Genomic DNA, 24,606 nt, shown 5'->3' with positions numbered 1-24,606 from the left:
TTTGGCCAAGCCACTAAATTTTTCAAAATCCATTCCCTCCAGAATATGTAAAGTGATACACATTTTGATAAACTACATTTTTATTCATAGACAGCCAAAGCTGATTGAACTTGTATTTCAAACTCCAATGTCCATATGTATGAAACTTGGAAATTAAGAAGACATCTTTAGTTGCCTTTATTCTCCATTACACATTCTATCTACGTATGATCACTGAATGCCTTAATACCTGCTAGGAGTTTCCTTCTCTACATTCTCAGTATCTTAACTGAAAACCTCATCAACTCTCATTAGCCTCCATGACATCTTTTCTTCTCACTACTCATCAAGACTTAAAAGAATAAAAACTGTAACTGGTGACTTAATAATTTCCCTATCCCCTTACCTTTAAAGGAAAACACACTATTCATAGCAATGTGTGTGTACATGTGGTGTGTGAGGAGCACTTCACCCATGCATACATATGTGGAGGTCTGAGGCTCCTCCTCTATTACTCTCCACCTTGTTTTTTGAGGCAGGGTTCTCATTAAACCTGCAGCCTGCTGATTCAGCCTAACTGGTTGGTCAGTGAGCTGCCAGGGTCAGGATCCACCTGCTCCTACCCTGTCAGTGATGAGGTAATGGGTGCACACCAGTGCTGCTAGCTTTAAAGTGTGTGCTGAGAAGGTGAACACAGGTCCTCATACAAGCACAGCAAGCCCTTAACCCACTGAGCCATGCCCCCAGCTCCAGGTAGACACAGTTCTCTACCATCTGTGTCCTGCCCTGTCTGTGGCTTTAAATCTTTTTTTCACCGCCTTTTCAAGCCTGTGCCATCGTGGTTTCGAAAATTTAACTATTGCTCCAGGCTCACAAGTCTGACTAAAGCCTATGGATTACATAGCATCCCTCCTTAGAAAGGCTTTCCTCACTTCCTTTCCTACCACACTATTGTAAACTAGGTTCTCTAACAGTGTCCCCCTGGCCCCCCAACCCCATGCTCCTACTGAACTTTCTCTGTTGATCCTTATCACAGCACTACAGCACCTACAAAATGACCAATACTCATCTATCTATACGCTTTATTAGACTCTAAGGTCTTAGTGGATAGGATGAAGGCTTTTATTTCACCATTTCCAATGTCGGCAGTTTCTGAGCTGAAACAGAAAACACACCCAATGTTTGATGACCAGAAGAATGGAAACTAGATCAAAGCCATGTACACAGCACACTAAACATTTTGTATTTTGAAAATTAAGACTAACTAACATGGTTTTCTAAGATCAAGCCTGGCCACCTAAATTAAAAACCTGGGACCCAAAGACTGAAGGAGAGAATGAATTCCTCTGAGATGATCATGTACACATGCCATAGCATATGTGTGTGCCCAAACACACACATGTACATGCATGCACTAAATAAATATAATTTAAAAATTAAAAATAAAAAAGACTAAGTAATAGGTCTTTATCTAGAAAATGGTTTCTGTGTCCACTACATTACAGTTCTGAATTTCTTTACTACTTAGGCAAATAAAAGATTGATTATCCCTTAAAAATCAACTATATTCCTAACAATAGCACTTTTATTTTTGAATCTAACTCATTCAATTTGTCTTGCTTTACTAGTCCAAAGAATCCAAAGCCTGAGATAGTTTACAGAAGAAATGAATTTGGTTTAATAACTGGCCTACCTGTTGCTTGGCTAGTGACTAGAGTAGATCTTACAAAAATGTCACTGCATATCTCCAAATGATATGTATAATTTGAAAAGCCATGATTTTTACCATCAAAATAATTTAAATATTGAGAACAGCCACAATATTGGGAGGAGAGAAATTTAAATGACCTAAAAAGAATCTTAATAGAATTGGAGCATTCTACATGGAAAGTAAAATTATTTTTCTCTTTAAATCAAGACATCAAGGAAAATAGATTATGGCAGGGCAAACTATTATTGGAACTCCATATAAAGAGCCATAAAAATGTTCAAACCTTTTAACTTTGTGTTTACTGGACTCTACTTTATATGGATAAAGACCTGAAAATGGGGTCCCCCCCATCCCAAACTGGACAGATAAAGATGCTCTCTGCCTCAAGATTTATTAAAAAAAAAAAAAAGTAAAAGCAAATAAAATATCTAGTAGTAGAATGAAAAGCTATGGTTCATCTATAACAAATTAATAGGTAACATCTGAAATACTATGAATAAAACGTAAAAAACTAAGAAAGCCTTTATGATATGTTCTTAAAACAACAATGTGTATGTATGTTCATACTACACACACACACACATATATACATACATATATATAATATAGTTACATATACTTATATAACTATTGTTATTGAATCATCTACTAGGAAAATAAAATTTCAACTATAAAGTTCCATATTTTCAAAATAGCATATGGAATTCTTAAATTTCTCCTAAAATGAAAAGCAAAACACATTGAGAAATCTTCAATGTTAATATTCTTGAAAGAGTTTAGCAGCAAATTTACAATTGAGCCTTGCCTGCCACACCAGAACACTATACGCAGTTCTGACTAAAGCGTATAAAGCAGCTGTAAGTTTATTATAATTGAGCCACTTTAATTTCAGGTTTGAGACTCTTCCATCTGAAGACAGAGGGCAGTACAGGGAACCCTGACAACACCAGAACCAAGAGTGATTAGATAAGATTTAAAGCTATAAGAAATACTTGCTCTTTCATCGCCAATACCTTCCAATTCCTAATATGCACAGACAGATTATGCAGATCATTGAAGCTGGAGGCTATCAATTTGTCTTTTAAAAATGTATACTGGAACAAACCAATAAAAAATGAGCTATACATCTGAAAGGAGAATTCACAAAAAGAATATGAATTGCTAATAAACAAGTGTTCTATATCATTAGCCATCAGAGAAATAGAAGCTAAAACTTACTTTGAGGTTATATCTCACCCTAGTCAAAATGGCCAAAATCAAGAAATAAATTTGTGAGTCATCAGTATATAGATAGTGTGTAATAAATCACGCAAACCAAGGTTGAAGGACTACCTTGGGTGCTGTGGGATGTTCTGTATGGCAAATGTGTTGCTCTGATTGGTCAATAAATAAAACACTGATTGGCCAGTGGCTAGGCAGGAAGTATAGGCGGGACTAACAGAGAGGAGAAAAGAAAGAACAGGAAGGCAGAAGGAGTAACTGCCAGCGCGCCAGGACAAGCAGCATGTGAAGATGCTGGTAAGCCACGAGCCATGTGGCAAGGTATAAATTTATGGAAATGGATTAATTTAAGCTATAAGAACAGTTAGTGTCCACTCTCTCCATATTTATTCAATATAGTACTAGAAGTTCTAGCTAGAGCAATAAGACAACAAAAGGAGATCAAAGGGATACAAATTGGCAAGGAAGAAGTCAAACTTTCACTATTTGCAGATGATATGATAGTATACATAAGTGACCCCAAAAACTCTACCAGGGAACTCCTACAGCTGATAAACTCCTTCAGTAAAGTGGCAGGATACAAGATCAACTCAAAAAAAATCAGTAGCCCTCCTATATACAAATGATAAAAGGGCTGAGAAAGAAGTCAGAGAAACAACACCCTTTACAATAGCCACAAATAATATAAAATACCTTGGGATAACACTAACTAAACAAGTGAAGGACCTTTTTGATAAGAACTTTAAATCTCTAAAGAAAGAAATTGAAGAAGATATCAGAAAATGGAAGGATCTCCCATGCTCATGGATAGGTAGGATTAACATAGTAAAAATGGCAATCTTACCAAAAGCAATCTACAGATTCAATGCAATCCCCATCAAAATACCAACACAATTCTTCACAGACTTGGAAAGAAAAATACTCAACTTCATATGGAAAAACAAAAGACCCAGGATAGCTAAAAGAATCCTATATGATAAAGCAACCTTTGGAGGCATCACCATCCCTGACCTCAAACTCTACTATAGAGCTACAGTAATAAAAACAGCTTGGTACTGGTATAAAAACCGACATACGGACCAATGGAATCGAATTGAAGATCCTGACATTAATCCATACACATATGAACACCTGGTTTTTGACAAAGGAGCCAAAACTATACAATGGAAAAAAGAAAGTATCTTCAACAAATGGTGCTGGCATAACTGGATGTCAATATGTAAAAGATTACAAATAGGTCCATATCTGTCACCATGCACAAAACTCAAGTCCAAGTGGATCAAAGACCTGAACATAAATCCAGTTACACTAAACTTAATAGAAAAGAAAGTAAGAAGCACTCTTGAACGCATTGACACCAGAGACCATTTCCTAAATAAAACACCAACAGCACAGACCCTGAGCACAACAATTAATAAATGGGACCTCTCGAAATTGAGAAGCTTTTGCAGGGCAAAAGACACAGTCAATAAGACAAAAAGCCAACAGAATGGGAAAAGATCTTCACCAACCCCACATCTGACAGAGGATTGATCTCCACAGTATATAAAGAACTCAAGAAACTAGACATCAAAATACTGAACAGTCCAATTAAAAAATGGGCTAAAGAGCTAAACAGAGAATTCACAAAACAAGAATCACAAATGGCTGAAAAACACTTAAAGAAATGTTCAACATCCTTAATCATCAGAGAAATGCAACTCAAAATGACTCTGAGATACCACCTTACACCTGTCAGAATGGCTACGATAAAAACACCAATGACAGTCAATGTTGGAAGGATGTGGAGCAAAGGGAACACTCCTCCACTGTTGGTGGGAATGTAAACTTGTACAACCACTGTGGAAATCAGTATGGCGGTTTCTCAGAAAATTAGGAATCGAACTACCTCAAGACCCAGCCATCCCACTCTTGGGCATATACCCAAGGAATGCTGATTCATACCATAAAGATACATGCTCAGCTATGTTCATAGCAGCACTATTTGTAATAGCCAGAACCTGGAAACAACCTAGATGCCCGTCAACGGAAGAATGGATGAAAAAAATGTGGTACATATACACAATGGAGTACTACTCAGCAGAGAAAAACAATGAAAGCATGAAATTTGCAGGCAAATGGATGGAACTAGAAAAAATCATCCCGAGTGAGGTAACCCAAACCTAGAAAGACAGTCAAGTTATGTACTCACTCATAAGTGGATTCTAGATATAAAATAAAGAACAATCAGAGCACAACCCATAGAACCATGGAGGCTATATATATATATATATATATATAGCATGGAGGTCCCTAGGACGACTGTGGCTTATAATAAATTTTGGTTTTACTCAATTATTGAAAAAAAATAGCCAAACGAATGGAAACACATGAACTATGAACCAAAGGCTGAGGGGCCCCCAGCTGGATCAGGCCCTCTGAATAGGTGAGACAGTTGATTGGCTTGATCTGTTTGGGAGGCAACTAGGCAGTGTGACCAAGTCCTGTGCTCATTGCATGAGTTGGCTGTTTGAAACCTGGAGCTTATGCAGGGACGCTTGGCTCAGTCTGGGAGGAGGGGACTGGACCTGCCTGGACTGAGTCTACCAGGTTGATCTCAGTCCTCAGGGGAGACTTTGCCCTGGAGGAGGTGGGATTGGGGGGTGGGCTGGGGAGATGGGGAGGGGGTGGGAGGGGGGAGAACAGGGGAACCCATGACTGATTGTAGAACTGAATGGTATTGTAAAATAAAATAAAAGGAGAAAAAAAAATTAAAAAAAAAAAAAAAAAAGAGCAGTTAGCATAAAGCCTGCCACGGCCATACAGTTTGTAAGCAATTTAAGTCTCTGTGTTTACTTGGTTGGGTCTGAGCGGCTGTGGGACTGATGGGTGATAGAAATTTGTCCTGACTGTGGGCAAAGCAGGAAAACTCTAACTACACTTGGGAATAAAAATATTTAAAGGGGTAGGCAGAGGAAAACTGTGTGTGTGCACGCGCTGTGTGTATCCATGCACCTGCTCATGTATGTGTGTATATATGTGCATACACACAAGCACATGGAAGTTAGAGTTCGAAGATGGGTGTCTTCTTCAGTAGCTTTCCACTTTACATTTTGAGATAGGGTTGCTCACTAACCTTGAACTCACTGAGTTTACTTAACTGGCTAGCCAGTGAGCTCCACACAGACAGACATGTTTTGCCAAGGTCCTCATGCTTGAACCACAAGCACTTTACTGACTGAGCCATCTTCTCAGTCCTAAGAACTCTTTAGCCAAAGATTCCAAAAGTATGTGGAATAGAGGCATAAACCTGCAACTACATCAACCAGGGTGCCTGGAACAGGAGGATATGAGTTCAAGATCAGCCTCAACTACACAGTCGGTCAGTTGGTTGGTCAGTCAGTCAGTCAGCCAGCCAGCCAGCCAGCCAGCCAGTCAGCCATCGTCTGTCTGTCTGTCTCTCTCCCCTCTCCCTCCCTCTCCTTTCTCCCCCCTCCCTCCCTCCCCTCTCTCTCACCCCCCACCCCCACCCCCACAGAGTCTAAAATTGGGAGGGCAGAAGCTAGAGACACGGCTCAGCAGTTAAGAGCACTTGCTGTTTCTGTAGAGGAGCTGAGTTTGGTTCCCAGCACCAATGTTTGATGGCTCACACCTGCCTGTAACTCCAGCTCCTCTTCTGGCCTCTGTGAAAACTGCATGCACGTGTACATATCCACACACATGCACATAAATAAAAATAAATCTTTTTTTTTTTCCTTTTAAATAGAGGAGAAAGACAGAGAAAAATAACAAGAGGATTCCTAAACCCCAGAGAGGAAACTTTCAAAACCCGAGTTGGGATGGGGAAGTCAAATAAAATAAGCAGAGAACAACTTGTATCATTATCTTCCTCCACTTTTCAATAAACAACACCATTTCTGCAGCTTTAATCTTTACAGGAAGACTATAGATGTTCTTCACTGTAACATGCTCATTATTTTTAATATGCATTTATAAACGTTAAACTTAAACAAAATGTAAGCTATCAGTGTGGTGGGTAGTGGCTATAATCCCAGCACTTGAGATGTGAGGCAGGAGGATTGCTTAAATTTGTGGTCAGCAGGGGCTACATGTTGAGTTCCAGGTCAGCCAGAATAACACAGTAACTAACAACCCTGTCTCAAAACAAACCAATTGGCTGAAGAGATAGCTCAGAAGTTAACAGCACTAGCTGCTCTTGTAGAGGACCTGGGTTTGATTCCCATCCCCACATGGTAGCTCACAACTGTCTGTAATTTCAGTTACAGGATATCCAATATCCTCTTCTGGAGTCAACTTGCATATGGTGCACATACATGCAAGCAAACACTTACAAAATAAATACATAAATAAAATAAGGCTTTTAAAAACAGCAAATTCAATTAGTTAATTAGTTAATTTAATTACTACACCATTCCTTATTTCTTGTTCTAGAGTCTACATGCTAAAAGTTTCAAATACATGATGTTAATTATTTTCCCTATAATGAGCAAGAGTAATGTCTACTTCACTTATTTGGTAAAGTATTTAATCTATTAGTATGTACTAATATAAACAAATGCCATTTAATAATAATGCCAATTATGTTAGATTTGAGGTGGTAATGGGTAAAAACTGTACAAGTACAACATTCAGTAATAAAGCCACTAAGCTCTGAGAAAAATATGCACACTGTTTAAAGTATTAGTTTTTGATAATACTTTTATAAGAAAAATCACCAGAGTACATTAAACATAACTTCAAAATTCACTCACCAATAAACTATTGATACACATAAACAACATGAATGAAACCCAAAAGCCTTCTTCTGCTAAGTGAAAGAAACAAGATATGCAATGTTTTCTATACTGTATGATTCCATTTATATGATATTCTAGAAAAAGTCAAAGCTGTAAGAACAACATCAGACATACTGCTAACGGTTAGGATAGAGTTAGGAAACTACTCACAAAGAGACACAAGGATACTTTTAAGAGAAATACTCTGTCATGGTGGTAGGTGACAAGATCTAATATTCACCAAAACTCACCCAACAGAACTGGATCCAACAATGACTTTTACGGCACAAATTACCTCAATAAATTTAACTTAATTTTTGAATGCAGCTATCAGATCACCATTTTAGTTGAGCAGCATTTTTATATGCAGTAATGTATTGCTCATCACAACCTAATACACATTACACCCAACAGTTGAGTTAGTAACTTTAAAACTATGTTAAGATTAAAACAAAGTAATAACTATTTTCTTATAATAAACCCTACTAAATTATTCCCAACTATTTAGTCTAAAGGACTAGAGTCAAAGGGGAAAAAAAATGTTTCTTATACTGTACAGTCCTGAGAGCTGAAAAAGGAATTCTGTAATTTTTATTTGATTCATTTTTATATGCAAGTTCTATTACAATGCAGTCCTAGGGATGTATGTAAATAAAAAGCTCTATCCCAGAGGCAAGAAGGCTCAAGTACATACCTGCATTTTGAAACCGACTGAAATAAAACTTGTCATTGGTACTTGTAGATTTAGAAACAGATCTTTAAGAACTGTCCATGGCAAGAGCTGTATCTCAGCAGTTTAGTGCTTAGAGGAAAGGGAAAGGAAAGAGGAAAGAAAAAAGAGAAAAGGGGAGTGTGGAAGGAATCACAGATACAGCTCAATTTCAACTAAACAATTCCACAAAACTTTATCAAATGCCTAAAGCAGAAAGACATCACCATAGGGTGAATGGACACAGGAACAAATTATTTTCTCTACAGGTATGTTATAAGCTGTACAAATGTTGTGAAATGATCAAGGGAATGTTCACAAGATGTTTTACTTTTCATTTAACATTTTGAAAAGCAAGTATGTGTAGACAAGTGGGAACACTAGACAAACATTTCCATGGATAATGTCACTGACTTCCTACCAGTAGTATTTTGGACTTTTCTGTACCTATATTCCACATGCTATGCAAAAATTTCACTCAGGCAGAGAATAAAAGGTCATATATGGCTTTCAGGATAACCTGAACAGAGGTTGTGGGATATAGTATTCCTTGTTCTTTTCTCTTATTATATTTCAGCTTTCAATCTCAAGTTGTCTTCTAAGGCATAAGCAGAATCCTGGAAAAAAATGTCCTTTGTATCATTTTTTATTTTTTAAAAAAGTACAGAACTACTACTTATATTGAGCTATGCCTAATTTAGCCCACCTAAAATTTCAACTTGGCCATTACCAAGGAAAAACTGAACTCTATATATACAGCCTATACCTAGATGATCAATTTCTTTAGCCGAAATTGATAAACCATAATATTATCAGATAAAGGCAAGTAAAAAAAAACATGCTTTGTTTTTTGTTTTTGTTTTTTTGAGACATGGTTTCTCTGTGTAGTTTTGGTGCCTGTCCTGGATCTCACTCTGTAGCCCAGGCTGGCCTTGAACTCACAGAGATCTGCCTGGCTCTGCCTCCTGAGTGCTGGGATTAAAGGCATGTGTCACTGCTGCCCGGCAAAAAATTAAAATGTTTTAAGTAGCTTCTTTAACTGTGGCTCCTTGTGACTCCATAAGGAGTCAGGGAAGTGAATATGGGTGCTGTGAAAATTTTAGCAACAATACTTAGCAACCATAAAAGGTTTCTGTCCACACAGCAACCAAAGATGATCTCACAACCACATGTGGATGACATCGGAGGTGTTTCCTGAGGTGCTCACCTATGTCACTTCCCTTGACTTCACTGTGGCCTTGATTCTGAATGAATCAAGCACTAAAGTCTTCTGTGGTATAAAAACTAATGCTTTGACCATGGAAAACAAAGACTTCTAATACTTTCATACCACATTCCTCAGTTAGTACATACCAAATTAGTTTATCTTTGGATCATAGTCTAACATAGTTAGAATGTTAGATTTTAAAAATTACTATCTGAGTTGCTACCTTGAGTTTTGTACTAGTCATTATATGATTTTTTTTTGGTCTTGGAACTAGGAACAAATTTCCAACAACTGACCCTAAACATACTTCTACCATTCTGTACTACATATTTATGTGAGGTAGTGTTCTTGGCATGTGTGAGTATCAAAATATTGATCAACTCTTAAAAAAAAAACTGCAGAGGGGTGTGTATGGTAATATACAGCTTTAATACCAGCACTCAGGATGCAGACGCAGACAGAGGCAAGCAGTTTTAGGCCAGCCTGGTCTACATAATGAATCCCAGGTCAGGTAGAAATACATAACGAGACCTTGTCTTTAAAGTAAAAACAAAACAAAAAATACAAGCCTGAGGACATTACATCCTGTAGTATCCAATATTCAAGCAAGATTTAATCCCTTCTGTAAAAAAAAACAAAAAACAAAAAACAAAAAACCAAGAATTATATATTTATCACTTTAGTATGCAAATTTGCTTTAGTCTTTAACAGGTGGGGAAATAGTATATATACCAAAGAATTGTTTTAAATTAAATTTGGTTTATAATTTTATTTTTAAAATTATTTATTTTCTGTGTGTAGGCATTTGCCTGCATTTATGTCTGTGCACCACATGCTTGTAGTGTCCACATTAGGCCAAAGGAGGGTATTGGACCACATGGGACTAGAGTTACAGATGGTTGTTATATATATAGGCTGGGAATCCAATCCAGGACCTCTGGAAGAGGAGCCAGTGCTCTTAACTGCTGAGCCATCTCTCCAGCCCCAATGTTGACAATTTACTAGCAGTAAATATTTACATACCTATATATTTACATACCTATATATCCCAAGGTTATATAATAACTTCTTGGGCAAAAAAAGGTTCATGAGTGGAAAAAGTTTAAGAAGTCCTGCTTTAAAATTCTTAAAGGGTTTCAAAGTGGCAGTGTTGGATAGCTCAGTGATATGTTTCCTTACTATGATTAATTTCAAGAGCATTTTTTTTTTGTACTGAAAATAACAAATACCATAAATATCAGCCATAAAGCTTAAGATTTTAACATAGACAATGCTCTGGCTTGCAGTACTGCTTTAGAAATTGTTAAAGTATCTGGAACAATATGATTTTTTTTTTAAAGTAATGGTCATATACAAACAAGTATGCATTTCACCTGTTTAAGACAGCATGAGTCTTTGGAATGGAGAAGATAAATAACCTAAATATAACATTATCAAAAAGGAATCCAGTATTTCAAATTTTCTCACAGTTTTGGTATTTCTTAGAAGAGGTAAAAATACTTAAAATTGTTTTAATAAATTAATTCCTGCATGTTTCAAGTGTTTCCTTTCTAACAAAAGGCAAACAAGCAAAAGGTAACTTCAGAGTTTAATGTATCCATGTTAAATGATGTTTGATACAAGTTAGATAGCAAAGCCAATTTACCTACATGACTTATTTTTAGAGGTTTAATGCATTCACGGAAAAATTTTGATGCTTACTATTTTCATAAAGTAATTAAAAACTGCAATAAAGTCATAAAAATAAAATAGCTGACAGTTTCTAGAGCTATTCTACACATATTTTAAATATATAGTTGACATAATTAAAAATCAATATCCTATTTAAATATATATGTATATATACAAGTATGCATAATGTATAGTAACAAAGTATTTTATAAGGCTATAATCTGGTAACTAGTGAGTAATAGCTTATCAAAACGTAAGTCTTCTCTTTTGAGGAGGTTAGGGGTGTAGCTTAGTGATAAGTGCACATGCTGAATATGATGGGGCCCTAGATCAGATCCCAAACACAAATTATTTTGAGGCTCTCTTTATAAGCTATACAAGAAAAAAGGTATACTTTATACCAAGCCTCCTCTTTTCATCAAAAATTATAGTATAAATTTTCAGTTTGGAGAGATGGCTCAACAGTAAGAGCACTAGCTAGCTGCTCTTCCACAGAACCCAGGTTCAAGTCCCAGCACCATGTAACAGCCCACAACAGGCTATAACTTCAATTTCAGGAGATCCAATACCTTCTTCTATGGAAACCAGGAGAGCACATGATGCACAGACATACATGCAGGCAAAACATCCACACACATAAAAAAATTTGTAAACTTTGAAGCAGCAAGATGGAAGAATGCAAAGAATAGAGGTGTTTAGAATTAAACATATTTGGCTTAGAATTCCCTTAACACTTGCTAGATTTACCACCCAGAACAAGTTACTTAAACATGAAAAGCTTCTGTTTCCATGTCTGTAAAACAAGAATACTAACTATAGCTTCACTGAGTAACTGGACAGTTCTAAAATCATGATACACAGTAGAGTGGATAAAGAACTCTGGAATGCTTTTTCGACTTTTCACACCTCATTGTGTAACCTTGAGCTAGTCATTTAATCATCCCATAAGTTAGTTTTATAATATGTCAACCTCAGGGAATTGAGACAATATAATAATGTAAAGACTCCAGAAGAGTTTCTGGCACATGAAAACCATTCAATATTGCTACATACTACCAGGCGTGATAGAGCAAACTTATGATTTCAGCACTTGGGGGGAAAGGCAAGAGGATCCAAGCCAGCGTGGTCTACAGAGTACATTCTGGTCCAGCCAAGTGTATACAGTGAGACCCCACTTCCCGTATACACATACACATACACACACACACACACACACACACACACACACACACACACACACAAATCAAAAGGTAAAACACCTGGCTGAAAAAGATTAATTATAGTTTTCTTCCTGTATTTAACTCTAATCCACCTCCTGAAAATAAAAATTCCTCATAATGAATTTTATTTTAAATAGCCTATTTCAATGCTGGGTGTGGTGGTGCATGCCTGTATCTAGCACTGAGGAGGCAGAGGCAGGAAGATCAGCTTGGTCTGTACAGGGAATTCCAGGCAGGCTACACAATGAAAACACTGTCTTGACAAGGAGGAAAGAAAATAGGGGAAAGAAAAAAAAAAGTGTGGGGGTGGGGATTTGATATTTCAAATGGTTTGCTGAATATTCAAAGAAGGATTTTCCTCTGGCTATGGTGATGCACACCTTAATCCCAGCACTAAGAGACAGAGGCAGGTGGATCTCTGAGAGTTCCCAATTCCTAATGAGAATCTGCCTACAACAAAGCAAAACAAAACAAAATTCCCACAAAGTTATGTAATGGCAACAGCTCTGGAACAAGCACACAACCAAGTGGGCGATTTGGAAAGGATCGACATTTGACAACTACATAAATGCTGGTTTTTTTTTAAAGTACTATTAATTTATAGATTTATCTTCTATTCTACAGTTGGTCATTTATACTTTTAAGAATGAAATAACTCTAAAGCTATTTTTTTCCTTTCTGAAAATAGATACTATGACAGTTTCAACCCAATATATATATATAAAAAAAACTTAAGAGAAGTAAAAAATGCACAGACCACTTAACAAAATTAAAAAGCTAGTTAAAACTTGATTTCAAAAATAGCATGTGTATAGACATAAATTCTACTCTATATTCTAGCCTGATGTACATAATTTCTTTAACTATATAAGCTTATAAATGTTGAGTCATTTGAGAAACCAAACGAATACATGACTTTTACAAAATTAAAGATGTAGAACTTTGAACTTTGAAAAACAAATGTGTGTCAGGCTAATTATTCGTGAACTATATAACTATGCCCAATTTTATCTTCCTAACATCAGTTTCTTTATCGGTAAACTGTAAATAACTTTCTACTTCATGTACTTTCCAGAATTAAATAATAATATGGGGGACATACTTAACACAATTCCTGGCAAATAATAGGCAATCAAAATCTTACAGGAAAATTCTTAGTTGGCAATACTCTTGTTATTAAATAACCTTTCTAAATATCACTTTGGGCTTAAAAAGTATAATGCAATCTCATAAAACTTAATTCATTAAAATTAACTCCAGATTTCTACCAAAACAAAATTACATATGCTACAAATATCTAAAATCACTTTTATTAATTACCTTACTTAGGCAAAATATTCTAATCACACAAAATACTCTTTAAAATGAGAATGATGGCTTTAAATGGACAGAAACAGGTTTTTAAATTGCTAAGTCAAGTAGAAACACTAAAACTTTACTATAGTCATTTCTAAAAATAAAAAGTAAACAGCTCAGGAAATGTTACATATCATTTTCTATAAATATAATTATTTAAAATCTGTAATAGGTGCACAAGAAAATAAAATCAGTAGTTTAAACATATACACCAATGTATGTCAAACTAGTATGTTCACACCAAGAAAATACAACCAGGGGAAAAAAGATACCATCTCTTTTAAAATAAAAAAGGGGGGAGGGGAATTATCTTGAACTCAGATAATTCAAAAAAGTTAAAAATGGTATAGTAGTGCAACTAAGAAATACGTGGCTTGAAGACTGGAGTGCAGACATTTCTTAGAGAAACATAATCTAATAAAAAGAAAAAGTATTAAGCATCAGGAAATCCCTGTAACTCACTCATTATATATATTACTTGGTCTCCAAGTGAAGTTTTCTATTGAAAAATAATTACTCCAGTCATTTCTCTCATACAAACATAAGAATATCTATAAATGGATTCAGGCCAGATTGAAAAGTCTAAAAACACAAAATATTATTGCAAAAGACAATTATTGGAAATAGTTCATTTTAAAGTGCTCTCTAAATTTTTAAGAGTATAAATTCCAGTCAAAGCAAACTTAGTATGCTTAGAATATTAAAATAAGCATCTTCAAGCTTAACAATTAATTAGGATTCTTTAAAAGTACGTAGTCAGTACCTTGATAAACAGAATTAAACTACATTTCTCTCACAGGAATTTACCCCCAGATCTCCCAATAACTCAATATGAAAGTGAAATATTACTTGAAAATTTTAGAAGTACTTTCAAATTATTCTTTTCTTAATAAGCAATAGAGATAAATAACACTATATAAAAGTCAGTTTTTACTTAATTTTGTTATGTCTTATGCTGAGAAAGTAAAAATAAAATAGGCTATGTCAAAATCTAGTACAGACATGTCAGATGTTTCTATGACAGTCTGATGATAGATTAGTATAAAAATTAAATAAGAAATTAATTTAGGAAGTCTTCAAAGTACATTTTTGAGTTTGGTAGTCTGATTGAAATAAAGAAGCTTCTACACATCAATTGGTGTAGCTCTGTTCATATTTAAAATTTTAATAACAATCACTTTGCAGAACCAAAATTGTTTAGTACAGAGTAAAAATCTTCACTTTTCATCCCTACTGAAAAGCCTTAATCTTTCTTCAAATACACCACTCTTAAATGTAGGCAGCAGTAGTACAGGTTCAAAAGTATATTCAAATATCATCAGTAAACAAATGGGATGAATGACGTTAGAAAGCATCCCAAATACACTTCTTAAAATGCTGAGAGTAATTATGTACTTAATTTTAACTTTGGTTTATTAGATTTTCTTTATTTACATTAAGGTTATTTTTCTCTCCAAGTTATACAAGTTCTTGGTAACTGTATACTCAAGAAAAACAGAAAGCCATAGAGTTGAGGTTAGGCACCCTAGGAACACGTAAGTATAGTAAGACTATTTCTCCAAATACTGTAACTAGTTATACAATCACTGGGATGTTTGGTGGTTGTATCTTTTCACTGAATTAAAGGAAGGAAGGGGAGCACAAGATTTGTCACTGGTGAATATCTCAACCAATGCAGGTGACTTCCAATAGACTACCCATAATCCTTCTTGAAACATAAATTATCCAAAATATAAAGTTCAAGAATTGAATTTTCTCCTTTAAAAACAATCTATATCTGCGCCAAACAAAAGTATTTTCAAAATACTTTAAAGAAATGTGTATGAGATCTTATGAAAGCATCACTAACTGAACATTATTTACAAATTATAAAAGATGTAGGACTGGGATAATAAAGAGAGGAACATACTAACTGTAATCTAATTCCAAAGACTTAAGGAAAAATATGTCACTCACATACACTGATATCTCCTAGACTGATTCAAGCAAGCATCTGCATAAGGCTCCTTGCAACTTAGGAAACTAAATAAAGTTGCTTCTGTTTATGAAAACTAAGCAAGAAGAACTCGTTTCCCCATCATCTTTCATGGAAATAGGTTCACCTCTTGTCATACAGTTCCTTTTTAATCTAATAAAAGTTGAAAAGATAATCACAAGGCCTTTCAAAACATCTTAATGACGCCTTTGCCCAACCCTTTACATGCCCCCGCCCCCAAACCCCAAACCCTCTGCTTTCTCAAGACGGGAAGTCTTCCTCCCTTCAGCATTCCCTCCTGGCATACCCCCTACCACCACCCCCCTTTACCCCCGCAGGCCTGAGGCCCCGTAGCCAACAGAGTCGAACAGGAGCAGGCAGCACAAAGACAGGAATGGGAGATTAGTGGGAGGGAGGGAGGCCGGGATTGGGGCTCAGCAGGAGCTTCAGGCTTTTTAAAATTCAAACTGCTCCCCGACCAATACAAATCACGGACACGCTGCTGACTACTACACGGATTTATAGCATTAAAAACATGCCTAGTACGTGACAGCTATATTAACTTCACTCTTTTTAACATTTATCCATACGTTTGCAGGAAACTTGGAGCAATTTTTCAAGCAGAATGTTAAAATCAAAAATAACCCGCAGAAAAGTTTTTCTAACGACAGTGACAAAAATATAAGACACAAAATACCTAAGCCAATATTTAAAACCATTACTATTAAAACGAGGGACTTGACTGAACAGTGGTGCTTCCTTTTAACAAGTGAGCTTTCCTTCAGCGAGTAGGAAACAAAATATCAAACGGGACATTTCTTTTTCCGTGCAATTTGTAAGTCTGACGACTTTTCAACAAGGCATTTCCATCTCACACCAACTTCCACTACCGAAGCTGCCACAAACAAGCTCCCAACATTTATAACTTACTCGCGAACGAGAACCTGTTAGGATACAGAACTGGTATTTTTCTCCAGCATTTACAGATACATTTGACCTATTAAAATGACACCTCGCTCATTACACAGTCAAACATCATGGTACAAACAGCCAATGACAATCCTGGGACCTCACGAAGATCTGCCCTGACAAGAAAGGATAGCACCTTCTACGTGTTGTTTTTTTTTTTTAAACCTCCCAAAGATTTCAAGTGTAACTCAACTTCTATCCTTTGAGAGAAAATAGGTTTCATCCTTATCTCGGCCTGAGCTCAGAACATTTCAAATTCTTTGTATGCTTGCACACGCTTAGGCTAGCAAGTACCTGGGGGTTTTACGTACAGTCATTTAAAATTGTCCTTACATAACACATACAAATATAAAGTGGCAGAGTAAACCTGTCAAGTACTTTACACTTATCTTTGAATATAAAGTCCATGTGCAACACACACACTGTCAAAGAACATAAAAGCTCCTGGGCGAGGATGTGCAGTGTCTTACTACGTACGCTACGGTTTTCTATATTAAATATCCACGCGGACGGTTTAATCCCCTTAACAGAGAAAACGAGTCTTTATTAACTTTCCAACCTCCAAACAAGTTTGGCAGAGAATTACCACCGCAGCCGTGTCTGAGTATTTACATTTGTTTCACTAACTGAAACTACTTCCTCCCTTCATGGGGTCACAGGGGGAAGAAGGGGGGTTGTTTGTTTCACTGGGACGTTTCCCCACTCCCGGACCTGGAAAGTTGTAAATATGGGGAACGATCGGGGCACATTTGCTGATAGTTGTATTGTTTCCGCCTCCTCGCTAGCCACGGCTCCTCTCCCGGGCGAGGCCTGTCACCGACCAGCCGTCGCTCCGGCTCAGCCCCGGAGCTCTCCTAATCCCCGAGCTCAAGTAGATTCCGCTGGCCCGCGGCCTGCACTCTCCGCCGGGCCTACGCCTCCCCGGCCGCCCGGCAGGAGCCCGCTCCCCCGTCACCCAACAGCCGGCCGGGAGGAGGCTCCCAAAACCCCCGCGCCGCCACCCAGGGTGGCTGCCGCCGGGAGAGGAGCGAACTCTCCGACTCGCCCGTGGAAGAGACCTGGGGCCGCTGAGCCAACGGCGGGGAGGGGGAAAGAGAGGAGGAGAAACGCGGAGGACCCTGGCGCCGGCGCCGGCGCCGCCACCACCACCACCGCCGCCGCCGCCGCCGCCGCCGCCGAAATAAAGAGCAGGAATTTACCTGGGCGAATCGGCGTCTGAATCCGAGCGGAGGCCGAGGCCGCGGTGGCGAGAGACTATAATCCGGGCCGGGAGGGGGGGTGGCTACGGCTCCTCTTCCGTCTCCTCAGTGCAGGGAACATGTAGAGCCGGGGGGAGACCAGCCGAGAAGACAAATCGCGGCGGCGGCGGCGGCGGCTGCTGCTGCGGCGGCTGCTGCTGCTTCCTCCTCCTCCTTCTCCTTCTCCCACATAGAAACACTCACAAACACCCGAGCAGGGGCCCGAGCTACCGGGGGGGCATCGCCGCGGGCCCAGGAACCAATCCTCCTGTCGGCGGGGGCGTCCCTTCCCCGCGGCTTGGTGGTGGTGTCGGGTGAGTCGGTACCGACGGAGGGAGGGAGGGGGGAGGGCGGACGGGCGGGCGGGCGGGCGGGCGGGGGGAAAAGGAGCCCTGTGTGTGTGTGTGTGCGTCTCTCTCTCTCTCGTTCCGTCTCTCCCTCTCAGAACAAAATGCCGACCGGAAGTGCAGCTGCAGGAATGACTCCCTCCGCCGGCGCCAAACACTAACAACCACCCCCTCTTCCCCACTCCACTTCCGCCACCGCCGCCGCCGCCGCCGCTGCCGCCGCTGCCACTCGGGCTCGCCGCTCGGCCTCGGCGTCCCGGTTCCCGCCGGCCCCGGGGGCTCGGCGGCGGCGGCGGCGGCGGTGGCCGTTCTTCTCCGCGTCCTTGGCCTGCCCTGGACGGCCGCGGAGGCTGCCTAGGGCGGTCGCTCCTGCGAGGCGCCGTCTGCGCCCGCGGCTCGGGTGGCCGGTGCTCCCCGGCTTGGGTGGTGGTGGTGGTGGTTGTTTTTTTTTTCCCCCCCGCTGAAGGCGACAGCAGCCGGGCGCTGGTCCGGTGTGATGGCTCCGCGGCCGGGCTCGCTCTCTTTCTCTCTCTCGGGCGCTCCGGGCCTCATCGGCCGCCGCGGACGGCGGCGAGCGGAGGCCGCCCTGCGCGCCCTGACGCGGCGGCCATCGGCCCCGGGGAAGCCGGGCTCCGGCGGCCCGCCGGTGGATGCCGACGGTGCACCTTGGAAACGGTGACCCCCTTCCCTGCAGCCGCGGTGGATGGATGGATCGCACGCCTCCCGTCCTTCGAGCGGCCGGACTCGCTGTCTGTCTGTCTGCTATTTCTGCGGAGAACACAATCCTCGGAGGTGAAGGCTCCCAGCCTGGCTGAGTTGGAATCGTGATCGTGGTGCATTAATTTCTGGAAATCCGCGGGCGCTGCTGGACTTGCCTCTTTTTTTTTTTTTTTTTTTTGGCGGTGGTTTTGATTCATCCCTGATAGTCGGGATAAGGCCTGTAGGCGACGCTGTGCGAGCGAGGAGCGGGTCGCTCCGGCGCGGCGGTCTAGGTGTGGGTGGAGCCGAGGCCATCCGGACGCGGGGCACCGGAGCCCGGGGACCGGCGCACTTCAAACGTCTTTTTCCTCTTTATGCTTGAAACTCAGAGGCATTGGACAAGGCTGGAGTACAAAAATGTGAATATACATACACTACCGTGCCTGTCTGTAGTGGCTTACTGTAAAACGAGGGAATTCCATCGCTACAGAGTTTTCTGTTTTGTTTTGTATAAATTAAAAGGGGGGCTATTCTCCAGGTAAAAGGTGCCGGTAGGTAAGCGGATTTTACTCAGGAGGAAACATGCTATTTTTTAAATGAATTAAGTTGTCAGCGTCAGTCGTTTGTTTGTATGTGTACAGAGGTGCTAGAAGTGTGTGGGACAGCTCACCTCCAGGTTATTCTTTTGCTTTAGAAGTCACTGGGGGCCAAGTGTTTTAAGATTTTGTCATTCCTGCTCTCCAGACCCTGGAGTAAGTCAGGGCCCAAAGAGTCCTGCAAGAAATGAGGAAGAAAGGAACCCGATTTGGCATCCTTGCAAATAGAACTATGTCTCGCCATGCCTCTGCCATCTTTCCCCCCAGAGCATCCGTAGAAGTTGGCCCCGTCTTGAGGATTTTGCTCAGATGCCACCTGGGTGCCGCCATCGCTTCTTTTACCTACAGGTTGGCGGCTTCGTTCTCATTTTATCTTCCGGGCTCTTTGCCCGGCAGCTTCAGGAGATGCAGTTTAGCTTTGCTTCGCTGGTGTGATGATGTATGCATCGCGCGCTGGGGCATCCTCTTTCCTCATCTCTGAACTCTACACTTTAATATCAGCTAATATATACCTGAAAGAACTTTCATGAAAGATGGTGAAAACTAGGAAAATATATAGACGGAACCGAGGTAAGTTTATCAGAGGTCAGGAAAAGATCTCTTCTGGACATTCGAAAGCTCATAAAGGTGATGGCTGCTTTTGGGTTTCTCTAGATGGCGTGGCAGAGACCAGTGTGCATGTGTTGATCAAGTGACCTTATCCATAGTGGGCTAATTCATTTTGCTCTCATGAGTCATAAAACTTCGTTCTTAATCCTGTCTGCCCTTTTTCTTGCAAAATACACACTATTTTGACTGAACCGAAGTCTAAGAATGTGATTGGCTGAGCTCAAATACAGCACTACTAGAAAAGTTCATTCAGCAAGTATTTATTGGTCACATAACATGTGACACTGTGATTCAAAAGGTGTATGTTTCAAAGGCCTTGTATAAAGGACCACATTTGGCTACTTGGTTACTCTTAATTATGCTGTCAGCAAAGCAAAAGCTAGAGGAATTTATTTTTAAGTTTTCTGAAGTAAAGATTCTGTGAAAGATGAGGGCAAGCTTCATGTTGGTTTTGTATTCACCGTTGAGGTTGATGTTATTTACATTTACTTACCTTTTGCTATACCAATTAATTGGAAATGATTTTTGAAAACTATAAAGGTAGGAAATTTTACTTCCCAGTAGTAGGAAAAGTAGGTCTTACAAATTAAATATAGCAGTAAACTGGAAGCTGTATAGAAAAGGCTTTAGTTATAGTTTAAATTTTTATATTTTATTTACAGAATTTTTTGGACAAGAATATCATTTTAATAGCTATTTTACATCCCATTAACATAAATAATTACTTATTATTTAGTACAGTCAACAATCTGCTCAGTATTAATTTTGAGAACAGATTTAAGTAACTTACAAATGGCTTAGAATGTTTTTCACTCAGTTTCAAAATTCATTTTCCTTATGGAAGCACAATTATCTTCCTGTCTGCTTTCTTGAATGTTGCTGGTGAGCTAGTAATTTTGCATGCCTCAGTAAAGACAGCTGATAGGCTGTTGGTACAGAGTCTTGGCATGGATGCAGCATTTCATCCAAACTTAAATTAAAAAACATAATGTGGTGTGCACATGTCCATGCGGGAGGGTGTGATCATGTGGAAGCCAGAGGTCAATCCAGGTGTCGTTCCCCTGGGACTTAGGGGAAACTTGCTAGTTTGAAAGTCCCAGGAATCCACCTGTCTGAGCTCCCCAGTGCTGTTATTACACGTGGACACCACCGTGTCCAGCCTGCTGGGGACTCAAATCGGCTCCTTGGGTTTGTGTTTTGCCAACTGAGCGATCTCCCCAGCACCCAAAATTAATAACTTTAATTTATTCCCTCAAAATATATTGAAGATTTATTAGGTGCTAATTAACTCATTGCTAGGCACCTCATATAAAATAATGAATGGAGGCAGACAAGGGCTCACTCTCTTTGAAGGCTTTTCCGATTACAGAATTAAATAATTTTTGGTGCTTAGGAGTATTTCCTCATGGAATCAATTAGTATTTTGCTTGCCTGAACTTAAGATCTTTGTTGTTTTGAGTCAGGCACTCACTATGTAGTGCAGGCTGGCCTAATCCTTCATCCTCCTGTCTCAGCCTGTCTAGGCTGAGTTGATTCGTGCGCCGCCACCACCACACCAGGCTCCAAACTGAGTCATTCATTACTCAGTTAGTTACTCTGTTTGTGAGGTTATTTTCTTGTCTGTTTGCTTAACACCTGTCTTCCTCCATGCTACTAGTTTGTTTTGCTTCTACTTTTGTAACTTATCTCTAAAACCAATTGACTTTTGCACCTTGTGTTAAAGAGTGAGTTTCTTGACTCAGTTATTTGCTAGGAAATGTTCTTGTATATTCCCATTTGTATTTTTGATCAGTGAATTACAGAGATATACAATATTTTAGATGGATTTTTTAACTGTGATGTTATTGCCAGAAAAATTGGTAAAGCTAATGAATTTTTATGAATTCATATTTTCATATCTTCAAGATAGTTGCAATTTGCCTTAAAGTGATAAGAATAAAAAATTTTTAGAAAATTATCTTGTCACTATTTATGCCTTACAGTAAGCCTTATTTAAATATTTATCTCTAATAGGAACACATTTTTAAGAGGGAGAGAACAGCAAATAAAAACAAATAGTATATGTATGTCCTGTAGATTATAATAGATTCAAAATTACCTCACATTTAGGATAACTAAATTACATTTAGGATGACTTAAACTTTGGTGAAGAGTTAAGGATGCTGATTTTGAGGGTAGACTTTAACACTGTCAGATGACACCATTCTATAAATACATTGCTATTTTAGCTTCTGTGGGTTTGTAAAGATTTTTATTTATGTGTGTGTGGCGGGAGTACCCGCAGAAGTCAGTAGAGGGAGTATAAGGCCTTGTATGGGTGCCATGGGTGCCGTGGGTGCTGGGAAGCAGACCTCTGGAGGAACACGAGGCACCCCTAACTGCTGAGCCATCTCTCCAGCTTCATTTCAGGTTGGTTTCTGTGTGTTTGTCTTTCGTTTTGGTCTTTTTGAGGCAGGGTCTCACTATGTAGATCTGGCCAGGAACTCTCTGTGTAGACTAGGCTGGCCTCATGCTCACAGAGATCCACCTGCCTCTGCCTCTGGAGTGCTGGGATTAAAGGCGTGCTCCTGAACTCGCCTTATTTCTTGTTTTTGAAGTAAGTGCCTTAATTAAATTTATGGTAGTATTTATGGAACCCATTTGATGTACTTTATCTATTTTTTGCTAAAATTATAGAAATGAGTTTTTTCCTATGACATCTTTATTCATTTTTACTTCCCCTAGTTTTCAAGACTAAACTTCTATCTTTTCACTAATCCTACTAACTTATAATTAAGAATTTTCGATAAATCTGTAGATCTTATTGTCTGTATCATTCATTTGTAATCATGAGTCTAGTTTATTTTTGTGTATATTGCTATGCTTTATATTTCCAAACTAGGGTGGCCAGTTACATCTTCTAAGTGTACTTCTGAAATATTTCAATATAAAGTTATTTAAGATCATATACCTTCATGAAAGCCTAATCTACGTGGAACCACACAGATACGGGATATGAACAGAATTAAACTACTTTAGTACTAGGCTAATCTAGACAATCTCTGGTTTAAAGGTAGTTTTATCTCTGAAGGAAGAATGCAAGATCTTTAAACTCTGAGACATCTCCAGTAGATAAGAGCGCAGCTTTTCAAAGTCACTTTCACTGTTCTTTAAGGTAGGCGAGGTTGTAATCAAAACTGCTGTTGAACAGTGTTCAGAACTGTTGGCTATGCACTGCTGGGAAATCGTGAAATTAACTTAGAAGGTACTTTCTTTAAAATTGTGAAGGTAGGAAAACTAACAGTACATCACAGATGGTAAAGGTGCATTTTTTTGTTTTTAGTTTTTCGAGACAGGGTTTCTCTGTGTAGCCCTGGCTGAGCTCAAAGTCAGAGAGATCTGCCTCCTGAGTGCTGGGGATTAAAGGCCCCACCACTGCCTGGTTCATGTGTTTTAAAATAAATATTTATCTTGTTTATGTGTGTGTACATTTACTAGGTTACTTTTTAAAGTGTATTCCATACTGTGAATTATAGCTATAAGCAAAAGGAGGATGTTTTCTTCGTGTTTCTTTAGAACTAAACAGAGTTCAGATTTTTGTTTATTTTTCCCCTAGAAAGTAGAAAAGGGAAATGTTAGAATGTTACCTATAAAATATGAATTTTAGAAGAGACACTAAATATTTTAAAGGAGATTTGATGCTCTTTTCAGAAAGATATTTTCAGGGTAAGGAGCAGGAAATCAAAATGTTGGTTTAAAAAAAAAAAGACAATCATGATTCACACTGTACAGAAAAGGTATTTTCCTGATGGATCTATATCTGATGTATTCAGTAGATCAGAGACTATTACCAATCTATTTTGGTACATTATAAGCTAACATTTAATAAAGCAAAATAATAAATGTGGGACAAATGTAAGGTTTTTATTCCGTTCCTTCCTGATTTCTCTTAACTTTTATATCTGTATTATTCATAAGAAAACTAATTGCCATCTTTCACAGAGTAATTATCATAAGAATAAGTTTTGTTTTAAGATGATAAAAACTCGTTCCCAATCAAAAAACAGCTATTTAATAAGGTTTCTCTATATAGCATGAGCAAATAACTTCGTAAATATTTAGCTTTGATTTGCTACTCAGTTTATTCTGTTTATTTAAATAAACATGCTTAAAACTGTGTATAGAATTTTAAAATGGGAAACTTACAAGAATTGTGAACAAAATTAAGAGAAGTATGTAATGAAATAATATATATAACCCAAAGAAGGTAGGGATTATGTATGTCATGCTGAGATTTTTAATAAAATGTAAACATCTCATTGTTCTTTCCTCTTACTCTCTATAG

The 24,606-nt window shown here is 38.9% G+C and overlaps 1 protein-coding gene across 2 annotated transcripts in view; it reads right to left on the bottom strand.

The window, feature by feature from the left end:
* The window catches only part of Nipbl (NIPBL cohesin loading factor), a 173,611-nt gene extending 155,480 nt beyond the window's left edge, over positions 1–18,131 (bottom strand). For both annotated transcript variants that reach the window (XM_042261454.2, XM_042261453.2), the window contains exon 1: positions 17,993–18,131. The gene's annotated coding sequence lies outside the window, so the exon portion shown is untranslated. The remainder of the gene's footprint in view (positions 1–17,992) is intronic.
* Positions 18,132–24,606: the final 6,475 nt, after the last annotated feature.

This window comes from Peromyscus maniculatus, chromosome 15 (assembly GCF_049852395.1).
Source record: "Peromyscus maniculatus bairdii isolate BWxNUB_F1_BW_parent chromosome 15, HU_Pman_BW_mat_3.1, whole genome shotgun sequence".
Taxonomy (NCBI): domain Eukaryota; kingdom Metazoa; phylum Chordata; class Mammalia; order Rodentia; family Cricetidae; genus Peromyscus; species Peromyscus maniculatus.
This window is presented reverse-complemented; position numbering and strand designations above follow the sequence as displayed.